Consider the following 23,070-nt stretch of genomic DNA (forward strand, 5'->3'; position numbering starts at 1 on the left):
GTGCCCTTGTGTGAGTGTCATGAATGGTTTTCTGTTCCATAGTCTGTTTTCCCCAGTATAAGAATGGTATTAAAAATCACTTCCCACCGCTTACCTGTATTCACCACTTTGGGAGAAAACCATCTAACATCCTTCATCTTTTCATTGTTTGCATCAATTTGTAAGGAAAACTTAAACATGACCTGCTTCTGTCAGCTGAGGGTGAACCATTGTCCAGGAGTTCTTAGCAGAACTCAGTTACTGAAGTAACTTTTAAATATTTCATCAAATATTTTATATTAAATATATTAGATTAAATTTTTAAATTTTATTAAATTTTATATTATTTTATATTAATTATTCTATATTGAATATTAAATATTCATATAATATATTTATTTTCTTTATTCGTTTATACTTTTTAATATTTTATTTAACTTTTTTTCAGGTATTGCTAGAGGAGAATGTGATTTTTTTAAACTCCTTAAACTATTGCCTCTTTCACAAATGGATGAAGAGAAACAACTCTTACCATGGTGTTGGGTTGGTTCATGGTGTGTCAGATCATGCACTGTCACATTCTCCATTGCTACACAAGGACAGGGAATGAAGAATGAATAAAACATTCTCTGTGTGGTGCTGGGATGGGCTTTTATTCTGTCCTTGGTATCTCTATTCACTTGCTTTTTGCTTTGCCCTGTTAAAATGAGATGTAACCAATGGTGGAAAGGCAAAGTGAGCTGGAGAAGCCTCAGGTTTGTGTGCAAACCATCAACCTGAAAAGGGTCAGAGGGTTGGGGTTTTCCTTCCCCTTTTGTACCTCCTTCTGTCCTGTCCCTGCCCTTTGCTCAGCTATAAAATGCTGCAATATTTCAGAGTCATAATGACAAAAATTGGTATCTGGGAACCTTTGTTTGTCTTTGCCCTTCCCTGTGCAGACCAGGATTTTTTGTTGGCTGAGCATCTGAACACAGGAGCCCCACTTTGCCATGAGCAAGGAGAGATTACTTGTCTTTGCACACTTCAAACTTGAGTCATGTCCTATAAATACACTGCTCATAACGAGGATTTAGGCATGAAACAGTCTGTACTAGTGCTTTAAGAAGCAATTTTGTGTTTTTCATACACTTGAAATCCATGCCAGGCTAATCTTGGAGTGCCTGTTCCAGCTTAGCAAGGTCACATCAGTGCTTTGTGCAATCACACATGTGAGTTGTATGTAACTTTTTATTAACTCCTCAGTGTGCTAAAAACCATGAATAATTCATTTCCCTGCTGTTTTTATCTAACCCTATGATAAATGAACAGGAGAGGGGGGAAAAGATGAGAGCCTGGTGAAGCTTTGTCATGAATGCCAGGCACTGAGGAGCCACCAGCCCTGCCAGCTCACAGATCCCAGTAAGTTACATAATTAAAGGAATATTAATCTGTACTGAGTACATCTACCTCAACACCCCCTTAGAACTGCAATAATTACTGCTTTAGCAGAGACTCTGATTAATATATGTCAGTGCAGACCATTAAAAGTAAGTAACGTGTGTATGTAGTCTGAGAGAATTTCTAAGGAGTAGATGAAGATTTCCTGGTTTTGTGGTGGTTTTTTTTTTTTTTTTTTTTTAATTTTGGTTTTGGTGGGGTTTTTGTGTTTTATTTTGTTTTTGTGTCTTGTTTGTTTTGGTTTGGTTTATTTTTAGATTATTTTCCTGGGCTATGGCACATGGTTGTTTCCTGATGTAGGTTTACTCCTGTGAAATAAAGCAACCTTTTAAAAAATATTCTATCTTCATGCCTTGGTTTGCTTTCTTTGATCTGGAATAACTGAATATACCCTTAAGCCTGTCCTCTGTGCATAAAGGCAGATTGCAGGACGAGTGTAACCTCTGGGCAGGTGCTGCTCTGCCCTCTGTGAGTTGATTTGCTGCCTCATCTAAACCTTGAACATTTGCCTCAGCGCAGAAATTCCTGGATTTTCCCTACTGAAGCTCCCCTAACGCTGACTCAAACGTGTATTTTCAATTTTGCCAATTGTTGGAGACTAAATGCAGACACAACTAATGAGCATTGGTTTAACCAAGAAATAAACCAGAGACAGGAGAGGACTGAAAGAGGAAACAGAGATAACCTAATTTCCAGGAGCAAGGCCTGGCTGCCTCCTTCCTGTGGGAACAGCACAGTCCATCTTTGGGACCTCCCTCTGTGCAAAGAGCTCAGAAAGGAAAAAGGCTGGAGAAACCAGAGCTGCTGGGGGAAAGCAATGGTGCTTATCCCAGGCAAAAACAAAGGATGGAGCGGCCAAGGGGAGGATTTCTGAAGGGATTTCTGAGAGAGCCAGGGAGTTTTCAGTGTGAGCAGTCACCCCAGAGCTGTTCTGGTCAGTGCTCATGGGCAGCCCACCCACCAGGAGCTTTTCAAGGGTTGTCCCAGCTTTTATTTTCCAGCTCAGTCCTCTGCTGAGCTCCAGGAATACTGAGCATAACTGGGACACTGCCTGTGAGCAGGAACATTTGTGCTTCCACATTCAGGAGAGACGGGACATCAGGTTTATTTCTTTCATTTTAAATTCCCCTACTCAATCAAAAATTGTTTATTTTGGTAGAGAGTTTTAAAAGGTAATGTGATACATAAAAGTGATGTTTGCCTCATTAGGAGGTGTTTGTGAGTGAGGACAGGGTGTGCATCAGCCTGGGAGTGAGAGCAGCCCAGCAGGACAAGACCATTTGCACTGAAGCCTGAACCATTCCTATATATATAAAAAATAAATAAACAAACAAATAAATAAATATTAGATACTAATATATATTCTACATTATATATTATTATACTACATGAATATACATTATATATTGTATGATCTATTAAATAGCTATTATCTACAATAAACATAAATATAAACATAAATATAAATATAAATATAAATATAAATATAAATATAAATATAAATACATACATTTACACACATATAAATTTATACATATACATACATATACATATACCTATACATATACATATACATACATATATATATACACATATATAATCCCATTGTAAGAGAGTAACACTTCTCCCAAGAACTTGTTTGTCCTGGGATTTCACTTACATATAGCAAAAAGTTTAAACCATTTCTAAGAGGTAATTAAATCTTAAAACTTCAGGGGCTTGGGGATATTTTTGTACAATGCACCGGCATTCTGTGTCAAACACTATTCCCAAGGTAATTTTGATCCAACTGTCAATGGGAAACGCTAAAGATAAGGGAGGATTTTCAAGATCAATAACTCTGCAGAAATTCAGACCACACCAGAAAAGCATTTTAAAATAAAATTTATCCCAGTGTTTATCCATGGTTAATTAAAAGTTGTGTAGAAAGTTATACTGAGAGAAAAACTGTGGTTGGGATGCACTTTGTCAGTATATTGTTGTTGACAAAGTTCAGGTTTAAAGCTTTAAATGACAATTTTAATATTTACAGGAATAAAAAAGAATCAGAATTTATTGGCTGAGAAAAAAAAAAGCAAGTAGTTTTTAACTGGGAGTAGTTTTTTGTCTAAAAGTTCTAGATCAATACAAATCAATATGTTGCTGAAATGCTATAATTCAGAAGGTTGAATGAAAAATAAGGGAAGGTTTGTAATTCCTCCATCTGTAATGTAATCCACATGCACACTTCTGCCTTTCTGCTGTTTGCACTCATCACTATAATTTATGCCCAGGATCATTAGACAGATATATGGATTTAATTATAAAACAATATCAGAGGTTAATTCTTAATTAATCCTTAAGTGCATAATTTAAGTGTGTAGGCACCTTAAATTCTCTCTGCAGATAATGGAGAGGTGGAAGTGGGGAGACTGAAGGAGATCTGGAATTGCCAGCTGGGTGTGCTTATTTCTGTTTTCATTGTTTTAGGTCTGTGAGCACACATAAATATAAACAATACAAATACAAATAGTATAAATATAAGCATAAATATAAACATAAAAATATAAATATAAATGTATCCCACTCTTTTCAGAGCTGAAGGCTGCAGGTGAGCCCACACAAATGCAGATCTGTCCCTGCTGAGCCATGCAGGGTCTCTGTGCTGCTGTTTAAGGTGAGTTAAACCTCACCAGCCCCTGGGACAGCTCAGCCCACCAGGGTTTGGGTAATTCTGGGATTCATTTAGGAGTGCTGGGTGGTTGTGGGGTTAATTTGGGGATGTTTTGTACCTGAGTCTGACCTGTTCATCTCACCTCAGGGCTGGCTTGCATTGGCTGTGAGGAGATCCAAGGTGATTTTTTATAAACTGCAGTGAGAAATAAGCCCTGGGTTCATTAGCAGGAGGTTTGGCCAGGAGCAGGAGAAGTGAAAAAGCAGATTTCACTGGTGATAAATGGCAGAGCAGCCTAACAGCATTGTTAACTTCCTTCTGCAGTGCCATGGCTCTCCTGGGTGCATCCAAGGGCTTCCTGATGGTTTTTCCTGGCATCTGTGGCTTGAAGCAATCACTAAAAATGCATGCTGGCAGATCTGCCTTGCCCTGGTGCTGGGGTTAATTAAGACTTGAAGTATGAAAGGTAAGGGGGCTTCCTAAAAAAGAGCAGGATTGTAATTTACAGCCTTCAGTCCAAAGGAGATGCTGTAAAATGTTGTTATTCTCCAAGCCAGTGAATTATTCTAACCCAAACAGCAACAAGTGAAATTTGGGATTTATGAAATTAATCTGAGACCACATCTAGGTTGGTTTGCCTTGCTAAATTCACTTTATTTGCAACATGAGTTTTATGTTATTGATAAATATTTTAGGTAATTTTGCATAGTATTTTTTCTGGGAACTTCTGCTGCAACCATTGGTGACGAAAAGTATTTAAATCAATTATTCTGCTTCCCCTTGGGAAGCTGCTGTAGAAAGCAAGGACTGACTTGTAAATTTACAGGAATGTTGAGACAAATTTGCCAATACTCAGCTGGTTTTCCAGCACTGACCTTTAGCTGCTGCTTTGTTTTCACTGCTTTTTTTTTTAAATTTGATTTTACTCTTGCTTCTGAAATGCCCTACACCCCATGTCCAAGGATTTAATGCTCTGCCACTTCCAGGATCTTTGGTACTTGCACTAATTTTGCAAACTGGTGCCTATTTCAGTCTATCTGGATTTTTCTTGGAAAATAAAGTAAAAAAAATTTTTTTGATAGAAAAATCAAAAAGAGAGGAACATGTTTGAGATTATTTGTGATTATTATGCAATTTGAAGTTGTCTTTTCTGTTCTTAACTGTAAAATAACAGTGCTGTGACTTAACATTTGGTAATTCACCATCTTTTGCCTCTCAGAGTGTTTTCAGTTTTTAATCCAACACTGGGTCCACTTGAGCATTTTTCCTCGTGTACTTCAATGTTAATAAAGAAATAAAACAAAATATCTAAGTTGTTCTCAAAGCAATGTCATCCTTACTAAAGCTTTTACTTTTGCCAATGTTAATAAAGAAATAAAACAAAATATCTAAGTTGTTCTCAAAGCAATGTCATCCTTACTAAAGCTTTTACTGTTACCAGCTGATCTCACACAATAATCTGTGGGATGGGTGGTATATAAAATTCGGGATTTTTTTACAGCAGTCTTGTTGCATCACTTAAGAGGATTGTCCAGGTGTGTGGCAGAAAGATTTGGATATTGCAAAAAGCTCTTTTGCACAATTTACCCTGTGTATATAAAAGAACTGTGTGACTGCTAAGGAGTGCAGGGGTCAAAAATGTTATCCTGCCCCCTTTTATATACATATAATTAGCAGATTATGACAAACCAAGTCAGATTATGCATCTGGCAAAACTAACTTGTGGCCCTTTCAGAAAACATATAATTATAATACCATGTTGTCATTATCCACCATATTTTTCTGATTCTTTTGTTGTGATGGCTTCAGGTGGAATGGTCAGGGATTTAATTTAATTTAAATTTTTTTTTTTTTTTTTTTTTTTTAGAATAAAGATGTTGTGGACACCTCCATCCATTGAGTTGTAAATGAGGGAGAAAATGGCCTTTAATGCTGTTCCTGCTTTTGGTTGCAAGATCATCAACTTTAGGTCATGTTTAACAAATAAAGGCTTGAGAATTGCTTCTGCCAGGGAAGCCCCAGATTTGGTTTGATATTTGTCAGCACTGATAGAGAAATCCATTGGTAACTTTTAGTCAGTTTTATTTGTGGCCAGGGTCAGCAGCACCAGCAGCCTTGGAGCTCTGTGTGTGACCTGAGGAATTGCTGAGCATCAGGTGGAAGTGGAAATGTCTCTGCTTTTTGTGGGGCTGGAGCTGGGCCACAGCAAGGTCATTTCATGTGAGTGCAAACAAAATGTGCCCTTTGCACTTGCACCCTTTCTGCTTTGATACTGAATTAGAACAGCAAAAGGATGGATCCAGAATATCCCAGTATACCTAATAATCCTCTGGTCAAGCTGTATTTTTTCCAAACAAAGCAGAGGGCAGGTTTTTGTTATCTTCTGTTGAAACGTTAAATGCAAAAATCAGTTTCCTCACGCTGGTTGCTACAAGACATCATGGCAGTATCACAGAGTGTTTCACTGCCACAGCCTTTGTCTGGCATTACTTTGGCTCTTAAAGCCAGCAGATATTTAGGGCTGCTTGGCTTTTCACTGGCAGGCTGGTGTGAGGGTGTGAAATTACTGCAGGAGATCTCACTGGCGATTCACAGGGATTCGTTTTCTACTCTATCAGATGCTGGACTCCTGCCACGCTTTGGTGGCATTTGATACCATGGGAGTTTTTCCTCAACAGAAGCCATGGCTGGGCCTGAACATTCTGCAAATGAAATGTCCCAATTTGTTGGAAAAGCCCCAGTTTGGTCGCTGGGAGTGCAGTGTGGGCTCCCCAGATGTCCTCCCTGCTGCTCGTGTTTCACTCAGGGCTGGGTCACCACTCCTGGAGGCAGCACCTCTGTGCCTGAAGAGTGAGCACAGCTTTCAGGGCTGCCCTTTGCTCTCTTGAAGCGCAAATGGCTGTTTTTGGCAGATTCAGAGTTCTTTCATTCTCAGTGCTGCCTCTTGGCACCAGCAGCAGTTCAAAGATAAACGGTGAGTGCAGGAGGGCTCATGGGATGGAAGATGTTCTGTTTATATGTGGTATCCAGACATCACAGTTGTGTCCTTTCACACACACACCTAGTTGTAGAAATTTCCCAAAGGAGGTTGAAATACCAATCGCTGCTCCATTCTAATGTAATAGAGCCAAAATCCAAGCTCAACTGGCACCCATTGTCACTTCCTTTCTGGAATTTCCTTGAAAATCCTCTCCTGTTTTGTTGTTGTGGAAATTAAGCTGCAGGTTTTGAAAACGATGTGATGCTAAAACCGGAGAAGAGCTGTATGAGAAAGAGAAGTCACTGTTAGGTTATTCAAACTTGAGGCAAGCACAGTGCCAGAGTTTAGTGATTGCATGATCTCTGCTCCTTTATGTTCTTTTGGTGAAGGAGATGCCCCCCACTATGCACACATTCCCCACTTAACCAGGAAAATGAGAAGAATTTAAAGGAATCTCTAAGCATCACCTTAGGTGAGAGGAGGTGCAAGGAATTTAGGGAAAAGCACAACACAAACAGTCCTAATCTCTAAAATATAATAAGAAGTGTTACATTTAGTCATTAGTTGATGTTGTTACTGTTAACATCACACTTTAAGTGTTTTTAAAACCTGTCTGCAAGAGGTTGAGTTCTTAGAAATGCTGTAGTAACAGAAAACATGTGCTGAGACCCCTGTCATGTTTATAAAACACATAGGGACAGCTTCTAAAGCTGGCAGAAATGTACAAAATTCTACTTCACTGTCTGCATGGGGAGAGATTTCCATAGGCAGGAGACGTTAAAATGAAGGAATCTGCTCTGTCATTCATTGCTTATCAGAAGTGATAAACAGCCAGACACTTCTGCTATTTCACCACGATTGACAGAACCAGTTGTGGGGGCTGAACATCTCAAGATGGAGAGCAAGCAAGGAAAGCAATCATTTGTTTGTGCTGCTGGTGTTATTAATTCCAGCTGCAGTAGCTGACCTGCTGAGGATGCTCTGATGTGAGAATCACATGATGGAGTCTGTCCTTCTGTGGGAGATTTCAACCCTGAGCTCTGCTCTGGGAGCCTGGGGGTTTAACAGGTGGAGCTGGGTGTGGAATTCAGGATTTCTGTGAAAAGTGTCTGGGGGATGTCATGTTTTTGTGCAGCACAGAATTGCCAGTGAAATGCATTTGCAGGCAGCTAGTAAGGACGCACATCTAATGCTTTTCAAATGGCACTCCAATCATCTGCTTTAAATGATTAATAAGCACGAGCTGAAAATAGCACTGCATTTACCTAATGTTTGCATGATTATTTTTGTAAACTTTTCATTCAGGCTTTCTCTGCCATCTTTCTAAGCATTGTCAAAACAAAAAACTGCTGCTTGATTAGTTTTTCTCAGTTGGTTTGATCTTCCTCATGACCCAGGGAAATGTAGCAGGGGAAAGCTCCCTTGTTCACTCTCACTTGACAGTAGGCATGTGGTTTAAGATCAGATGAGAAAACCAATCTAGATATTTGCAGAATACTTACAGGTTTCTGATTTTCTTCCAAAGCTGGGAACTGAACTTGGTGAGACCTACAAGTCTGGATTTTGTTAACAAGCCTGTCTGAAAGCTCTGCAAATATACTGTAACATCTTCTCCTGGCTTTCAATAAGTTAGAGAGAGTTTTAAAAGATGTGGAGGGATTTGTACTTTCATGTTGCCTGTCCTACTTTTCCCTTTAGTCCTTGCTGAGATAAGGTTAAAACTGGAATTTAAATGGTGTTAAGGAAGAAGCCAAGATAGTAATCAGAATATAATTAACAGTGTATCATCTGTCAAACAACCAGGGCTGGGCAGTGCTGCTATTCACCAATAGAAAGTGGTGGAATACTTCCAGTTTTCCAAGTAAAATGCTGGTGTTGTTCGCTGTAGCAGTCTGCAGGTGCTGTGTGATGTGTGTGCATCCCTCACACCACGCAACCCCCACCCCACCTACCAAATACACATTTCTGCTCTTCAAATCCCCTCTGTCTCCGTTCAGCTCTGGGGACATTTGGTAACTGGTTTTAACTCTCAAGGTGAAAAGATTATGTGGCACAAGAGAACTGTTATGAAATCTAACTTAAGCCCATGTGTAAAACCAGAACGTGTTGGTTAAATACCCGGCATTAACTCCTCTGGCAGCATTTCAAAGATGCCATCCTCTTTGCAAACAGAACTAGTATCTTCAAATCTAAGTCACGGGGTGGGGTTTTATTACTAATTTTCTAAATCTGGAGTGCTGATGTTCAGTCTGTGCAATGCACATCACCCGTACATCACAATTCCATTTTTTGTACTTCCCCAGGTGCTGCGTCCCAGGGCGGCACTCTCCATCTCTCAGAATCCGCGCCAGGCTTTCCCCTTGAGATTTTTACAGAATTCTGTCAGAAAACCGCGGCGTGTTGAGCAAAAAGAAAAGCGAGAGGAAGGTGCTGGTGTCAAAGGTTCGGTGCTGAACAGACGCGGGGCGCCCCAGAGCCGCGCTCACCTGCGCGCATCCCCCGAGCCCGCGGAGCGGCCGCGCACCTGAGGGAGCTCTGAGGGAGCTCTGAGGGAGCTCTAAGGAGCCCTGAGGGAGCCCTGCGGAGCTCTGAGGAGCCCTGCGGAGCGGAGCGGGGCGCGGCGCAGCCTCTCCCCGCTGAGGGGAGCCCCAGCCCCGCCGGGGGAGGCTCGGCTCGGCTCCGGCACCTCGCGGGGTGGGGAGAGCGGCGCTGCCCGCCCGCCCCCCCCGGGGCTTCCCCGCTAAGTGTGACGGAGCCGCCGCCTCCCGGCGCAGCGCAGCGGCCCCGGCGCAGGAGGAGGCGCCGTGCGCGGCCCGAGTCCCCGGGCGCTGCCGCCGGTGAGGGGACAGCGCCGGCCCCGCGCTCCCGGCGGCTCCGCTCCGCTCGCCGGCCCAGGTAGGAGCGGCAGCGGCGCCCCCGGGGCTGCCCCGAGCCGCGGTGACCTTGAGGGGGCGGCGGGGCGGGAGCGGGGCCGGGTCCGAGCCCATCCCGGCACAGCGGGGCCGGGGTACCGGGATGCGGCCGCAGGATGCGCTCGGGCGGGGATGGAGGCGGCTCCGCGGGGCGGGCGGGTCGGGCAGCGGCTGCGGGAAGCCTCTGCTCTCCGTCCGGCCCGAGCCCGGAGGGCTCTCAGGGACGGGAATGGGAGCGGGTCGGGAGGCGGCGGTGGCCGCGCTGTGCCCCGGCCGGGGGCTGGGAGGCGGCCGTGGAGCCCCGCGCTGCCCCCGCCGCTCCTCACAGAAATATGAATTGGAGAGAGTCACAATGAGGTGTTTGCCCGCAGCCCCGCTCCCCGGCGGGGTGATGGAAGGAGAAACCCTCCGGGGAGCGCCCAGCTCCTGCCGTGCCGCTGAGCTCCGCTGCGGCCGCGCTGGGGCTTTTTGGGTTTTTCTTCTTCTTTTCCACGGGGGGATTTAAATGTTTCACAAGCAGTAGTTTCCAAAGCCTCGCAGTACTCCAGCGGAGCGTCTGGAGCGGCGGAAAGCCCGAGGAGAAGGCGGCGGGAGGGAACTTTGCCCGCCCAGGTGCCCGGGATGCGGGCTGGGGTGGCCGCTGCAGCCCCGGCAGCCTCCACCTGGGCATGGATGCCGTCAGGACGTGCTTTCCTACCGCCACCCGACAGAACGGGCTCCTCTGCTGAAATCCTGGTGTGGAGACTGTACTGGAAACGTGAAATGAGGGGCACTGCCTCCGTTCTGTACCTTTGAAAGGCCTCCTGTACTGTAGGCGGAGAAAACCTCTCGTTTGCTGAATTAAACTGTCCCAAAGTTTATTTCTTTCTGTGTATTTCTTGCTGACTCTTTTCGCTGGTGGGTTTTTTTTTCCATCTTACTCTGCAGTTTTATCACGTTACACCAACCCGATTCTGTGCTAATACTTTCTTTACTTTCTCTTTAATTAAAGCGTATTTTGTAGTAAAGTGCTATTTGAGAAGCATGGGTACCAAGATAAGGTGCTGGGAAGATAGGCAAGCTGAAAGCAATGTAGAGTAGGGCTTAACTGCTCCCAAAATAAGCTAAAATGTAAGTTTTTAACCGGTGTGAAAGTTGATAGTGCTGTAACTCAACTCCCCAGGAGTAAAAGGGAATCTTTTAAGGAATTCTGTGTGTGGCTGTAGATGTTGTGAGCCCTGGTTACGTAAGCAGCCCTTTGAGTGGCTCTGCACACACACACTGTCATGTTCTCAGCAGCACTTTGTCCCTGTCCCCTCACCTACATGGGACTGATTTTCATGTGCTGACTCAAGCAGCATTCAGCATTTTCATGACTTTTCTGTGGAGAAGTGGTTTGTCTGTGGTATCTCGCTAAGAAAGCAGCTCAGCATTCTCTGCAGTGACTTCATGGTCTGACGTTAAGCTCCGTTTTCAAAGTGAGCATTGCTGCAAGCTCTTCCTAAAGCAAAATAATATGGATTAAATGCTCAGTTTAGTGTCAATATTAACACAGTCACTCTGACACTTTGTGGAATGAATGCAGGATATTCTGTTACCTTGAATTCCTATTTGATACCATCAGCAGCACTGTCCTTTGCCCACACGCTGTAAATCCAGGACCACAACCCCTTGATTATCCAGGCTGTTGGGTGTGCTATTGATCCAAAAGTCTGGCACGTCTCTCTGTCCTGTGGGCACACAGTTTGGGGTGATTGGGAGTGGGGCTGTGCCCCATCCTCACCCCCTAATGGGCTGCAGCTGTGGCTGTGCCCCATCCTCATCCCCAATGGGCACAGCTGTGAGCAGCAGGTGAGCAGCATTGAAGGTAACGAGCCAGGGGCACTGCCCAACCACCAAAGGGAGCAGAGGGCACACAGGTGCAATGCATTAACACGAGGGGATAAAAGGCTGGGCTAAGAACAAGCAGGGCAGTTACCTGCAGCCTTCTGAAGTGGAATGATGTTACTGTGTGTGGGCAGACCCCTGAAGCCTTCTGAAGTGGTGAGCTGTTACAGTGTATGGGGTTGAAGCTTTCAGAGTTTGTGTGGGGATACTCTGTGTTTTGTGGCCATCTCTGCTGCAACATTATCCCAACCATATCTTTTAACCTCTCAATTGTCTATTTCCTAAGTACACTTTTAATGTTTTTGCCAAGCTCCATAGGGAGATAATGGGGATATTTATATGGTGCCCTGTGGTGCTGTGACCTCCATGGGTTTGGTCTGGAGGAGTGCAGGGAGGAGGCTGAATGGAGAGCTATCATAGCCAGTGGGTTGGGGTTGGTTTGGTTTCCCCAAAGAGGTGTTGGGTGTTACTGGAGATGCCTCAGGGTTCCTCTCCTGGCCTTTGTCACTGTTTCAGAGGGCTGTGAGTCTCCACTGTGTCCCATGTCAGTGTTTGCTGCCTGAGTCAAACCTGGTGCATTTGTCTGGCTCCTCATCCTTGGTTATCCAACAATAAGCACCTCAGGTCATTCACCACAGAAACTTTGAGATGTGACTGGGAAGTTGGGCTGTTTGTCTGAATATTGATAACCCTGTAAGTGCTTGGAGTTTATCTGCATCAACAAAACCTGTGTATTCTGGTTATTGCAGGCAGTTTAAAGGGGAGCACATGAGGTTGAAAAGGAAATTTTGATACTCAAAACCCTCTAAAACTTGGATTGTAACTTAAGGATAGGTTCAGGACTGCAGCTGGGGAAAAGTCATCTGCATTGACCAAAGGAAAAAGCAGAGTAATTGTACAAGAGATAAGTGACTGTTTTAGTGGCAGTCTGATGGCCGATGATAGCAAAGGAGATAATTGGGAACAGAGTGAATGCTTACATTTAAACAAAATTGTGTGGCTGCTGAAATCTTTTAAAACAAATATCTGAACAAAGTTCAAACTTCTGGTGATGCTTATCCTTGGAATGTGTGTGTCAGACATGAGAATTCTGTTTCCAAACAGTTTTACATTTAATGTACACTGTGCAGTAAATGGTTGCAATTTGCAAAGTTCAGAGTGGAACTTAAGCTGTCCTTGGAAAGAAAAAGTTTGTAAAAAGTAAGTTAAATAAAAATTTTATGAATAGAAGTGGCAAATGCAAGAGGACAAGTAGTTTTAATTATCTGAAAAGAAAAATATAAGATATTTGAGAAAGGAAAAGTGAGAATGAACAAGAAAGATTTGTGTGTAACAGGATGACAGAGGTGACAGCAATGAGTGTCACAATTGCTAAGATCCAGCTTGGTCTCAGTATACTCATGCTACAAAATTTTTGGTTAAATCAGAATGGCTTATTTGTTGCTAAAGCCTACTCTGAAAAAAATGTTTATAAGTGGACTTATTTAATAGTGAAATATTTCAGACTTCCATTTTATGGGTGTGACCAATTTTTCACATCTATGTTATCTGAGGCAGCATTTCCTAAGGGATGTGTGACTCCCATATTGCTGATGGCCCCAGATCCAGCAGCATGGGCTTGTATCCAAGGGTCATCATGTAAAAGGTTGTGTTTTCACCTCTTTTGGAAGTTATGCTCAGAATTCTTGACTATTTTGTAACATATAAATAAAACAACTGGTGTGCTGCAGGGCGCCCTCCACACACTGGAATGTAAACCAAAAAAGCTTTAAATATTTCTGGGAGGCAGAGGTTGCTACAGCTTTAATTAGTGCAATAGGAGGTGTGTTTGGAGAGTTCACTGAACACCTTTAGCTGTGCAGAAAAGGCGTTTCTGAAGAGCCTGCTCAGGTCAGTGCCCTCAGTGCAATTCTCCTGTGGATGCTCATTTATCTCCTCCCAGCCTTTCTCTCCCCTGACCCAAAGGCTTGCACTGCTGGGTTTTGCAGTCCCTCCATCCCTCCTGCTCCCATTCACACCCCCAGAGCTGCTCAGCTCCTGAGGCTGCCCTGTTTGGGGTGCCAAAGCTTGGGAAGGCAAGGTTGGGGTGCCATGAGGGAGCAGCAGCAGTGGGGCTGTGTGTGGGGCTGCCCCGTTGCCATAATACAGGGACCTCTGTTTGCACAGTGAGTTTATTCCCTGGCTGGTGGAATGCCTTTAAAAAGTCTCAGCAGGGAGGGTTTTCAGAGCCAGACCTGCCTGATTTCATTTTTCTGCTGTGGGATTGTGTAAACGCAGAAACTGGCACAGGGGCTTGCATGTTCATCAAGGAGTGATGCTAATTGTTGAAGGGACGGGGTTTGGAGCTGCAAGGCTGAATCACATTTCCCCCTCACCCTCCAGCAGAGTGACCTTGGATGCACATTTCAAGTTTTGAAAACCTTGTGTGTGTTGTGAAGCCAGAATAATGCAGCTGTCTCTGTTCAGAGTTTCTATTTCTAAGATTGATAAATCATTAATTCCACAGTGTTTGGGGAATTGCCTTTAGCCTGACTTATTTATTAAAAAGGCTCACATAGCTTGTATTGAACTTATGAAAATTGTACCTCCTCTAAAATCATCCATCAGGGATGAAGATTGCTCCAAGACACTGCAGCAGCTGCTGCCCACTCCAGCTGCATCTCCTCATGGAATCCTTCAGGATTCAGGAGTTTCCTGATGAACAGGATTTCTCCTGATGCTTTATCAGTGATCCTCATGCCCAGCACATTCCTTTTGTTATCTCATGGTGAGCAGGAGATCCCAAACCCCTGGATAGCTTTCCTGTGCAGAAAGAGTCACCTTGACTTGATTTGCTGATCCTGTGGATTCTGTCCTGCTTATTGAACAGCCATTCTTCATTAGGGGCAGTAATTCCCACTGATGGGAAATCTTCCATCCTGGAAGGTGTGATTGCATTCAGCACAGCAGACAGAACAGGGCCATATTTTAGATGATCCAGCATTCCATGTTTTGTGACTCAGGTAATTTGTTAATATTTTAGAGTTTTTTGTACTGCTGTTGTTATTTAAAGAGGTTAATACTGTTTAAGAGGATTGAAATCATAGGAATTGTGTTTTCAGGGAATGTTCTCTGTAACCCATACTGGAAACTCCCAATAGGTTGATGATGGGTTCCTAGAAATTATCCCAATGGGTATTTCAGAATATTTTTGAGCAGAAGTATGAATGAGGAGATTTATGATAATCAAGATATGCTATCATCAGTTTTTTTTTTTTTGCAATTGCTGAAGCTTAAAGTAATTAGCAGAAAAATTAAGAATTACGTTCTTTGCCATCTGAGAAAATGGATATGTGCATTTTTAGGTGCTGGCCTGCAGTTACAGGAAAAGCACAATGGAAGTTTTGAGAAGAAATTTCATTATTTAAAACTAATTGATGGCATTATTAAGTGTATTTACAACTGCATTGAATTTGTGGCCTTAGGTTCAAATGCAGTGTTAATGCTTTACTTTAGTCTACAAAATCTTCATGCTCACCAGCATTTTTCTCATGTGTGAAGTATTTTACAAGCCTTAAATCAGTTTATGTGAAGTAAAAATAGAAGGCTGGCTTGAGTTTTAGCCTATGAACAGTAGAAAATAATTACATGAAGACAAAATGTTAAAATTCTACCTGGAAGATATCTATTCCACATCATTGGGTTTTTCTTAATTACAGGAGGTGTCCAAAAGCCCTGACAAGAACTAGGCCCATTTTTTAGTTAAGCTTGAAAATGTCACAAGAATCAATCTGGAAGATGTAGAATGATTCTTCTAGAAAGGTTAAATACTCTGAAAAATTAATGTGTTCTATACAGCAGCCCTGGTGGTTCTGTGTCAAGTGCTAAAGGATTGGAGAGCAGCAGGAACAGGGAAATGCCATTATGGGCTGTGAAGATTGGTGTTAATGGGTGTGTTCCCTGCAAAGATACACCATTACACTGCTTTTTGTGTCACCCAGCGCTCTCCCCTCATATTTCCCCTTGGCACCGCTGACATTTATTGCTCCCCAGCTAAATAGGATGACAAGACAGAGTTGCATTTACTGTGAATTTTCTTGTGATTTTTTTTTTCCACTCATGTTCTGCAAGTTTCTGGACAGTGGAGAAGAATGGAAAGGTTACTGTGTGAGTGGCAGCCCTGTTAGACATCCTGGCATGAAATATGGCATTATTTAAAAACACCATTATATTGTTTTTTACTTATAGTCACCTGTGGCTTTTAGAAACTTTCCAACAGCACTCAGCTGATCTCTATTTAGTGTTTTTCTTGATGTTAAGATTTGCACTTGTTCTGCTTGCACTTCACTTTTCAACAAGTCCTTCAATGCTTTTAGTTTCAATTTTGATCTTGTTTTCTTGTGGTTGGAGGTGATATGAGCCCTACCTGTTTCCTTCACAAACATTTTTCTCTCCTAGCATTTTTTAATGTATGCAGTGAGTTGTGAGATGAATTCCACTGGCAGTGAGCTTTAGTAATAATTTTTAATTTGGGTGGTTTTTTATTTTTTTTTTAAGAAACTGTACCCACTAAACTGCAATTTCCTATCAGTCCTTCCACCCCATGAAAATACCATGTTGGCCAGTTGCAGAAAGCCTCACTGCAGCCAGTCTGATACTGGGGTTTCCCTCTGTAGTAGCCCAGTTACCTTATCAAAAAGGAAATGTCATTGCTTTGATGTTCTGATTATTTTCAGGCACTTAATCCTTGAGGTACCTCCATGGTGATTTAACTTTTGCAGTGTCCTCTGTGGTGTAAAAGGGAGCTGGTTGGGTTTGCAGTTTCTTCAGTTTAGCCTGGCTTCTCCTTTTGGAGCTGCACACTTGGAGTTTTTGCCTCTGCACTGTCCTTTGGGAGCTCTGCCCTCCCCCTGTGCATTATTGAATATAATAGCTAATGTTTGGGGACGGCTTTGGGTAATTCCTTAAGTACTCTGGGGTGAACTTCATCATTCTCTAGCAGACTGAGTGTGTCTGGCTGCTTTTGATACTTTTTAGCCTATTCTTTCTTTTCTTCAGGCCTCTGATCCTGTCTTCCCCGTGAAAATCATTTTAGAAACATTTTTGCTTTTCATTATCCTTTAGATGGAAACATAAAAGAATATGAAGGAAGTACTGAATGCCTCAGCTTTCTCTTTGCCATCTGTTATTTTCTCTCCTTTCCCATTAAATACTAGAGCCTCTGCTTATCCTTTTCTCCCACTTATTTCTGTTGTATTTATAGATCCTTTTCCTATTGCCTTTTTATGTCCCTCATTAGCTGTTGATCCTTTTGTGTGTTGGCTCATCTGGATCAGAACTGAGCAGTTTGTGCCATTCTAATCCTTGTTCTTTGTTAAATGTTCTTGTTTCACCTTTGGTACAATCTCTTCTGCTAGACAAAGCCTTTGAAGATTCTGGGTGTAACAGCCTCTCCCAGTGTTTCCTATATTCCCCCTGCACGATTTTATACACTTTTCATTGGTCATTGTCAGTTTTCCTGAATTCCTTGATCCTCCCTTTAAGAGATGTCACAAATCATTTGACTGAGTTTGCTGAAGTTGCTGCCCTGAATTCCACTTCTTTCTTGTTCTTCCTTTCAGTGTGTCACTGGTCAGTTCTCTTGGCTTGTGATGATGCTCACTTGAAATGTATTGCTGCCCTTAAGATCCCAGCCCATGCTTTCCCTTAAATCAGAATAAAATACAGCTGCAGTCTTAGCAGTGCTTCCATGCTCATCCCTTTATCCTGTTAGCACAGCTCCAGCTTGGTGATATCCTGGGTTTCCTCCTCAACGAAAGACTGAAAAAATGCAATTTTTGAGGGCTGTGGCATGGGATGGGAGAACAAACTGTGTGTGTTACCTGCTTTGTTAGGGGACATTTTGTGCCTCCATACTCTTTACTTGCCCTTGTGGGATGTTATTTCAGATTTACCATTCAGCTGTTACAGAGTGCACATAACCTGCCTGCTTCAAGGGTTAATTAATCACTGCTTGTAAAGCTGCTGGGAATTTTGGATAGAAAATGCTGCTGTAAGCACAAAGCTCTGGTTGTATGTGCAAGATATTTGTAGTGTTATTCAATAAGAGCATTAAAGCAATTTACTTATGTATAAGTGAAGTGTAATGTGTTCTACACATACACAACCAAGTCTATTCTGTACATCAAAATATCGGGTTTTTTGCTGCTGTTCTTGAGGACACCTTTCTGAGAACCTTTGCATTTCAAGTAGGAGAACCTGCCTAGAACCAAATTCCTCGTAGCTAAAATTTCATCCAGCCCTAGGGAGAGAATTTCTAGACTTAGCACCAAGGGCTGTGTTCTTGTCAAGTAACATTTATGGCCTGATTGTCAAATAAGTTATTGATAATGCAGTGGGAAGGCTTAATACATTAAGGGCAGGATTTTTAAAAAGAGGAGAAATGGAAGCCAAATGGAATTTTAAGTCTTGTTGGCTTGTCAATGGGATTTGTGCATCCCTAAGTTGGATGTTTTTGAAAATAACGCTGTAAATTGGTGACTAATAGAGATCTTTCCATGATAATGGCTTACAAGTTACCATTAATAATTCAGCGGGAGGTTATTGCAGTTGGACTCAGTACCTCCTGAAAATGGTGAAAAGCTTCTCGCTGTGATTTTAGTGGCTTTGGGTTATTGGGCACTCTGATGAAATAATGTGCTTTTGAGGGATGATTTTGCCCCTTTCAATGCATCTTGGCAGTCAGCACTGAAAGTCACGAATTACAGGAGAAATGGATGCTGGAGCCTTCTTTAATGCTGTTCTCATGCCAATATTTTCAGGGATGTGTAAGATCCTGTCCCCCTGAGCTCGGGAGGAATCAGGCAGAGTGAGTTTCTCGGTGGAAGATTTCCACAGGCAGAGTTTGGCAGTGGATTTCCTTGGGAAGTGGCTGTTCTGGCTGTGCAGCACAAGTTCTGCATCCCACAGCCCTGTAATCCCTGCCCTCCTGCATCCCCCTCCTCTTCCTGCATCCATCCCTTCCCGTCCCATCCTTGCAGCCCCAATCCCATCTCCCTGCATTCCCACTTCCCCCCATCCCATCTCGTCCCATTCCCTCATTCCCCGCATTTCCCCTATCCCGTCCCATCTCCCCGCATTCCCACATCCCATTCCCCCATCCATCTCATCCCATTCCCGCAGCCCCTCCCCGGCACAGCCGCAGCCGCCGCTGGCTCGCACCGCTCCTTCTCCATCCCTCCCCGCCTGCCTCTCCTCTGTCCCTCCGTTCTCCACACAATCGGCACGGATCCTTTCCCTGTTATCCATTTCCATCCCTCACCTTCCGTTCCCGGCTGCTCTAACCCAGGGCTGCCGGCTGACCCCGCCGCTTTTCTCCAGCCGGGATTTCAGGGATCCCAGGAGCACAGCTTTGGCTAATCTGTGTGCAAATACAGAGAACCTGTGTGCGTTTTTATGGGGAACATAAGATCTGTAAAACAACAACATATATATATATATATACATATATACAAAATTATATATATATAAAACCACTATATATATAGTGTTTTTAAAAAAGCAGATGGAATATTGTGAGATTTCTGAGGAGATGTGGATTTTTCGTTATTATATCAGTATCTGTGAAAAGACATTAATTAATCAAAACGAGGATTGGTGTAAACACGTTCATTAACACTGAAAGATGAGCTGATAGGTCCAGATGCCTCTGCAGTGGAGAGATTTTTTTTTTTCCAAGTGAAAGCACAGAGGTGCTGGTGTTGCACTGGAGTCATTGGGAAGTGTTTCAGTGTTTTCACTCAGTGCTGCTCGCAGTCTGCAGCAGCAAGGGCTGCTCAGCACTGACGGCTTCTCAAGCTCAGTGAAATCCTGCCTCAGACCTGACTCTGCTGGAATTTCTCTGTGGAAGAGAGGCTTGCACAGCAAAGGACACTGGGGGGAGTTGGAATGAACATTTCGGGGTGCACACATCAGTGTTTGGTTCCTCTGTGGGTGCTTCAGTGCTGGGGTGGGATGGGATTTTTCATCCTGTTATTCCATACAACTTCTGGCTTCATGACTTTGCCACCATTCAGCCTAACTTTTTCTTTTTTTTTTTGCATTTTTCTGTGTGAATATGATGGAAAAAAAAATATGTAATTGTGGAGGAGTTTATAATACCCATTCTGATTTGAAACCTGTGACTTCTGGAAGGAGATTGCAGCCCTAAAAGGTTTGTTGTGTGAGGGGAGGGCATAGAGCAGGAAAAGCCATAGGATGGCTTTAAGTGTGGAACAATAAAACCGGAACAAAAAGCTGGCTATAAATAGCAGCCTGGTCCCAGCTCAGTGAAGTACTTAAGCACATGCCTAAATCCCTCCTCGTTCAACAAAGCACTTCCATGTGCACTTGAGTTCTGCTGGAATCGAGCAGTGGACATCAGGCCTGAGTGCTGGGTGGGACTGGGGGCTGTGGGGACACACAGACCCAGAGAAGGGTGGCTTTTTATGGGGCGTTTCTGACCCCAGAGAAGGATGCTTTCCTCCACACCCCTGATGTGCTTTGTGGGGCAGTGTTTTATAGGGAATTTCTGACGCTGTACACTGTCCAATTAACTTGGAGAATGAAAGTGTTGCAGAGCAGTTGTGTTCTGATATTCCAACATTTGTGTTCTTGTGTTGTTCGCCAGTTGATCAGAGTTAGTGATTACTGCTGCTTTTGTGATAGTAGGACCACTGAAGTGAATTTCCATTTTCTTTGCACAACTGATGCAGTGAGGATTTTCCTCCTGACATCAGAGGCAGCTGCACTCAGGAGTTCAGAATTGGGTTTCTCCATCCAGATATCCCAGTTAACACTCACAAGGAGTCTTCAGGTACATCTAAAAACCATTGGATCTGAGTTTTAAAGTTACCGTCACAAGATCTCTTACAAAGGCCTAATTTCTCAAAACATACCATCTCTTTTCTTATAAGGAAATTCAGTTTACCATTTCAGTATAGCCCACTATTCTACAGAGATACTGACTATTGACAGCTATTTTTAGTCATCTTATCTCTGGAAAGGCTCCACATAAATTCCACAGTGGTTGTTGTGGCTGGCTGGATCCATCAAAAAGTGAGAATTAAAAACTGTATCTCAATCAGGTGAAAATAATGAAAATACAATATATCCTGTTTTTTTACAGCATGGACATTTACAACGAAACAGACAATTTTTCTTTTTCATTTGTAGGAATAAGAAGGTTGTAAAACTTAGATTTCCACTGAGATGGGAACTTCAGTGTGTCAGTCCCTCATCAGGGATTCTGAGGTAGATTGGCTTTTGAGAAAAAACCTGCCCTGAGTCCCTGCTCTGACTGACAGTGCAGCTTTCACATCTCAGATCACTCCAAGTTAATCAGCCCAAGATTCCCCAAATGCATTTCAGAATATTGGTTATCTTTCACCTTCACAGCTGGGATAATTCTTTAAAAATTTTCTTTCCCGTGGAAATCTGGTTGAACTAATGAGTGGTTGGACTTTTGATAAAGCAAAAGTTTGACTAAAAAATGTTTTGATGAAATAGAGCTACCATGATGATTTAGTGGATATATATACACATATCTGTCAAATGGACCTGGAAGACCACTTTCAAAAATATTGTTTGAAGAATTGTGGCTGTTTAAAAAGAAGTCTGTAGAGCCCAAGTCATACCTGGTGCTAATTGTCAGTCACAGTGCTGGGGCTTTGTTTGCTTTGTTTCTCTGTTGAGCAAATCTGTGTACCTGTTTTGTGGGGGTGCCCTAAATCTCCACCAGGAAAAGCACACTGTAAGAATGGTTAATTCAAATGTTATATGTTTGAGCTGATTAAAGAAATTCTAATCTGGATCCTTATGTAGGAAGTTATAAAAGGCTTTCATAATTTAAACCAGATCAAGTCTATAAAGTCATAATAAGCTCATGTAAATCTCCCCAGTGTAATAGTTGAAAATTTTTCAATTCTATAATTAAAAACACCCCTCTGTAAATATTTGAGTGAAAGTCCCTTGTTGCTTTGCATTCTGTTTGATTAGGGCAGGTTGAGGAAGGGCCATTTTGGGCTGGTACAAATCCCATCAGTGCCAGGATGGGCTCTGGCTCCATGGGCTGCCCTCGGCACTTTGAGTTACACAAAATGGGCTTTATCCCTGTGAGCTTCAAGCTGTGTGAGTGGCACTCTCTGTACCAGGGATCAAAATGTCTGTTAGAAACGGGATCAAAACACCCAAATCAGGCTGCAGAATGACACACAACTTCTGTTAAAATTAATGCAGTTTCACTATGGGATGTAATTAAGCAGGTTGGTGGACAAGAAACTAATGAGCTGATCTTGGTGAAATATGCAGAGAGAGTAACTTCCAGTAGGATATTGCCAGGGAAATGACAGATTAGAATGGAAATAAACTGATGAAGTGTTTGATGGTCTGATGTTGAAATGTGCATGCAATGAAGCAAAGGAGTTCTGCAAAGCAGAACTCTGTCAGGCTTCCTCTTTGCTGAAAAGAACTGCAGCATTTTTAATTAAATGTTCTGGAGCTGTTTTGTTAAAGCTTCATGGCAAATAAATTCTTTCATTGTTTGGTCAATGGTGGTGCCAGAGGCCTTCAAGTCTTGCCTCCAGGAGAAAGGAAAATATTTTAAGCTATATATAAAGTACCATTACTAATTTTCAATGAAAAAAAAGTTCATAATTTTTATCAAGAAAAATTATCCAAGAAATGCAATTGCCTTCTGTTCCTTTTAAGGAAAAAAACCCCCATTTTTCAAAGACAGAATTTTTTATGTGTTAGGGAGTATTGTGAACAAAGCTGAACAAAATGGTCATTCCTATTCAATTAACAAAAATATTTAATAAAGGAAAAAGCACCGGGGAAACATGATCAGTCATGAATTCCTTTGCAGTGCCTTATGTGCATTTTTTTCTGCAGAAAGCTTTCAGCTGACTTTAACCTAAGCAGGGCTTCATCACCTGGATCCATCCTCCTCTCTGCCTTCCTCCAGCTCCTGGGGAAATTGAAATGCAATTGCATTGTGCAGCAGATTAGGGGTGGGTTCAGTGATCAGCTTGCAGGGCAGTGCTGAGCTGGGGCTTGGCTCTGAGTGCTCCCCCTGCCCCAAACCCAGGGCTCTGGATTCTCCCTTCTGTCCCAGACAACCTACAAGGGAATCTGGAAATGCACACCCAGGGCTGAGCATGGCAACAGCAGGCAAAGAGCTCTGAGAGAGGGAAATGGATCTGTCAGCTCTGAGCAGTTTATGTGCT

General features: G+C 42.8%; 1 protein-coding gene across 5 annotated transcripts in view; it reads left to right on the top strand.

Moving 5' to 3' along the window:
• The first annotated feature begins 9,805 nt into the window (after positions 1–9,805).
• ATP2B2 (ATPase plasma membrane Ca2+ transporting 2) overlaps positions 9,806–23,070 on the top strand; it is a 402,969-nt gene continuing 389,704 nt past the window's right edge. For 3 of the 5 annotated variants that reach the window (XM_064723726.1, XM_064723729.1, XM_064723730.1), the window contains exon 1: positions 9,806–9,944. The gene's annotated coding sequence lies outside the window, so the exon portion shown is untranslated. The remainder of the gene's footprint in view (positions 9,945–23,070) is intronic. The other 2 variants (XM_064723727.1, XM_064723731.1) reach the window with 1 other exon arrangement.

Source organism: Zonotrichia leucophrys, chromosome 12 (assembly GCF_028769735.1).
Source record: "Zonotrichia leucophrys gambelii isolate GWCS_2022_RI chromosome 12, RI_Zleu_2.0, whole genome shotgun sequence".
Classification (NCBI taxonomy): Eukaryota; Metazoa; Chordata; class Aves; order Passeriformes; family Passerellidae; genus Zonotrichia; species Zonotrichia leucophrys.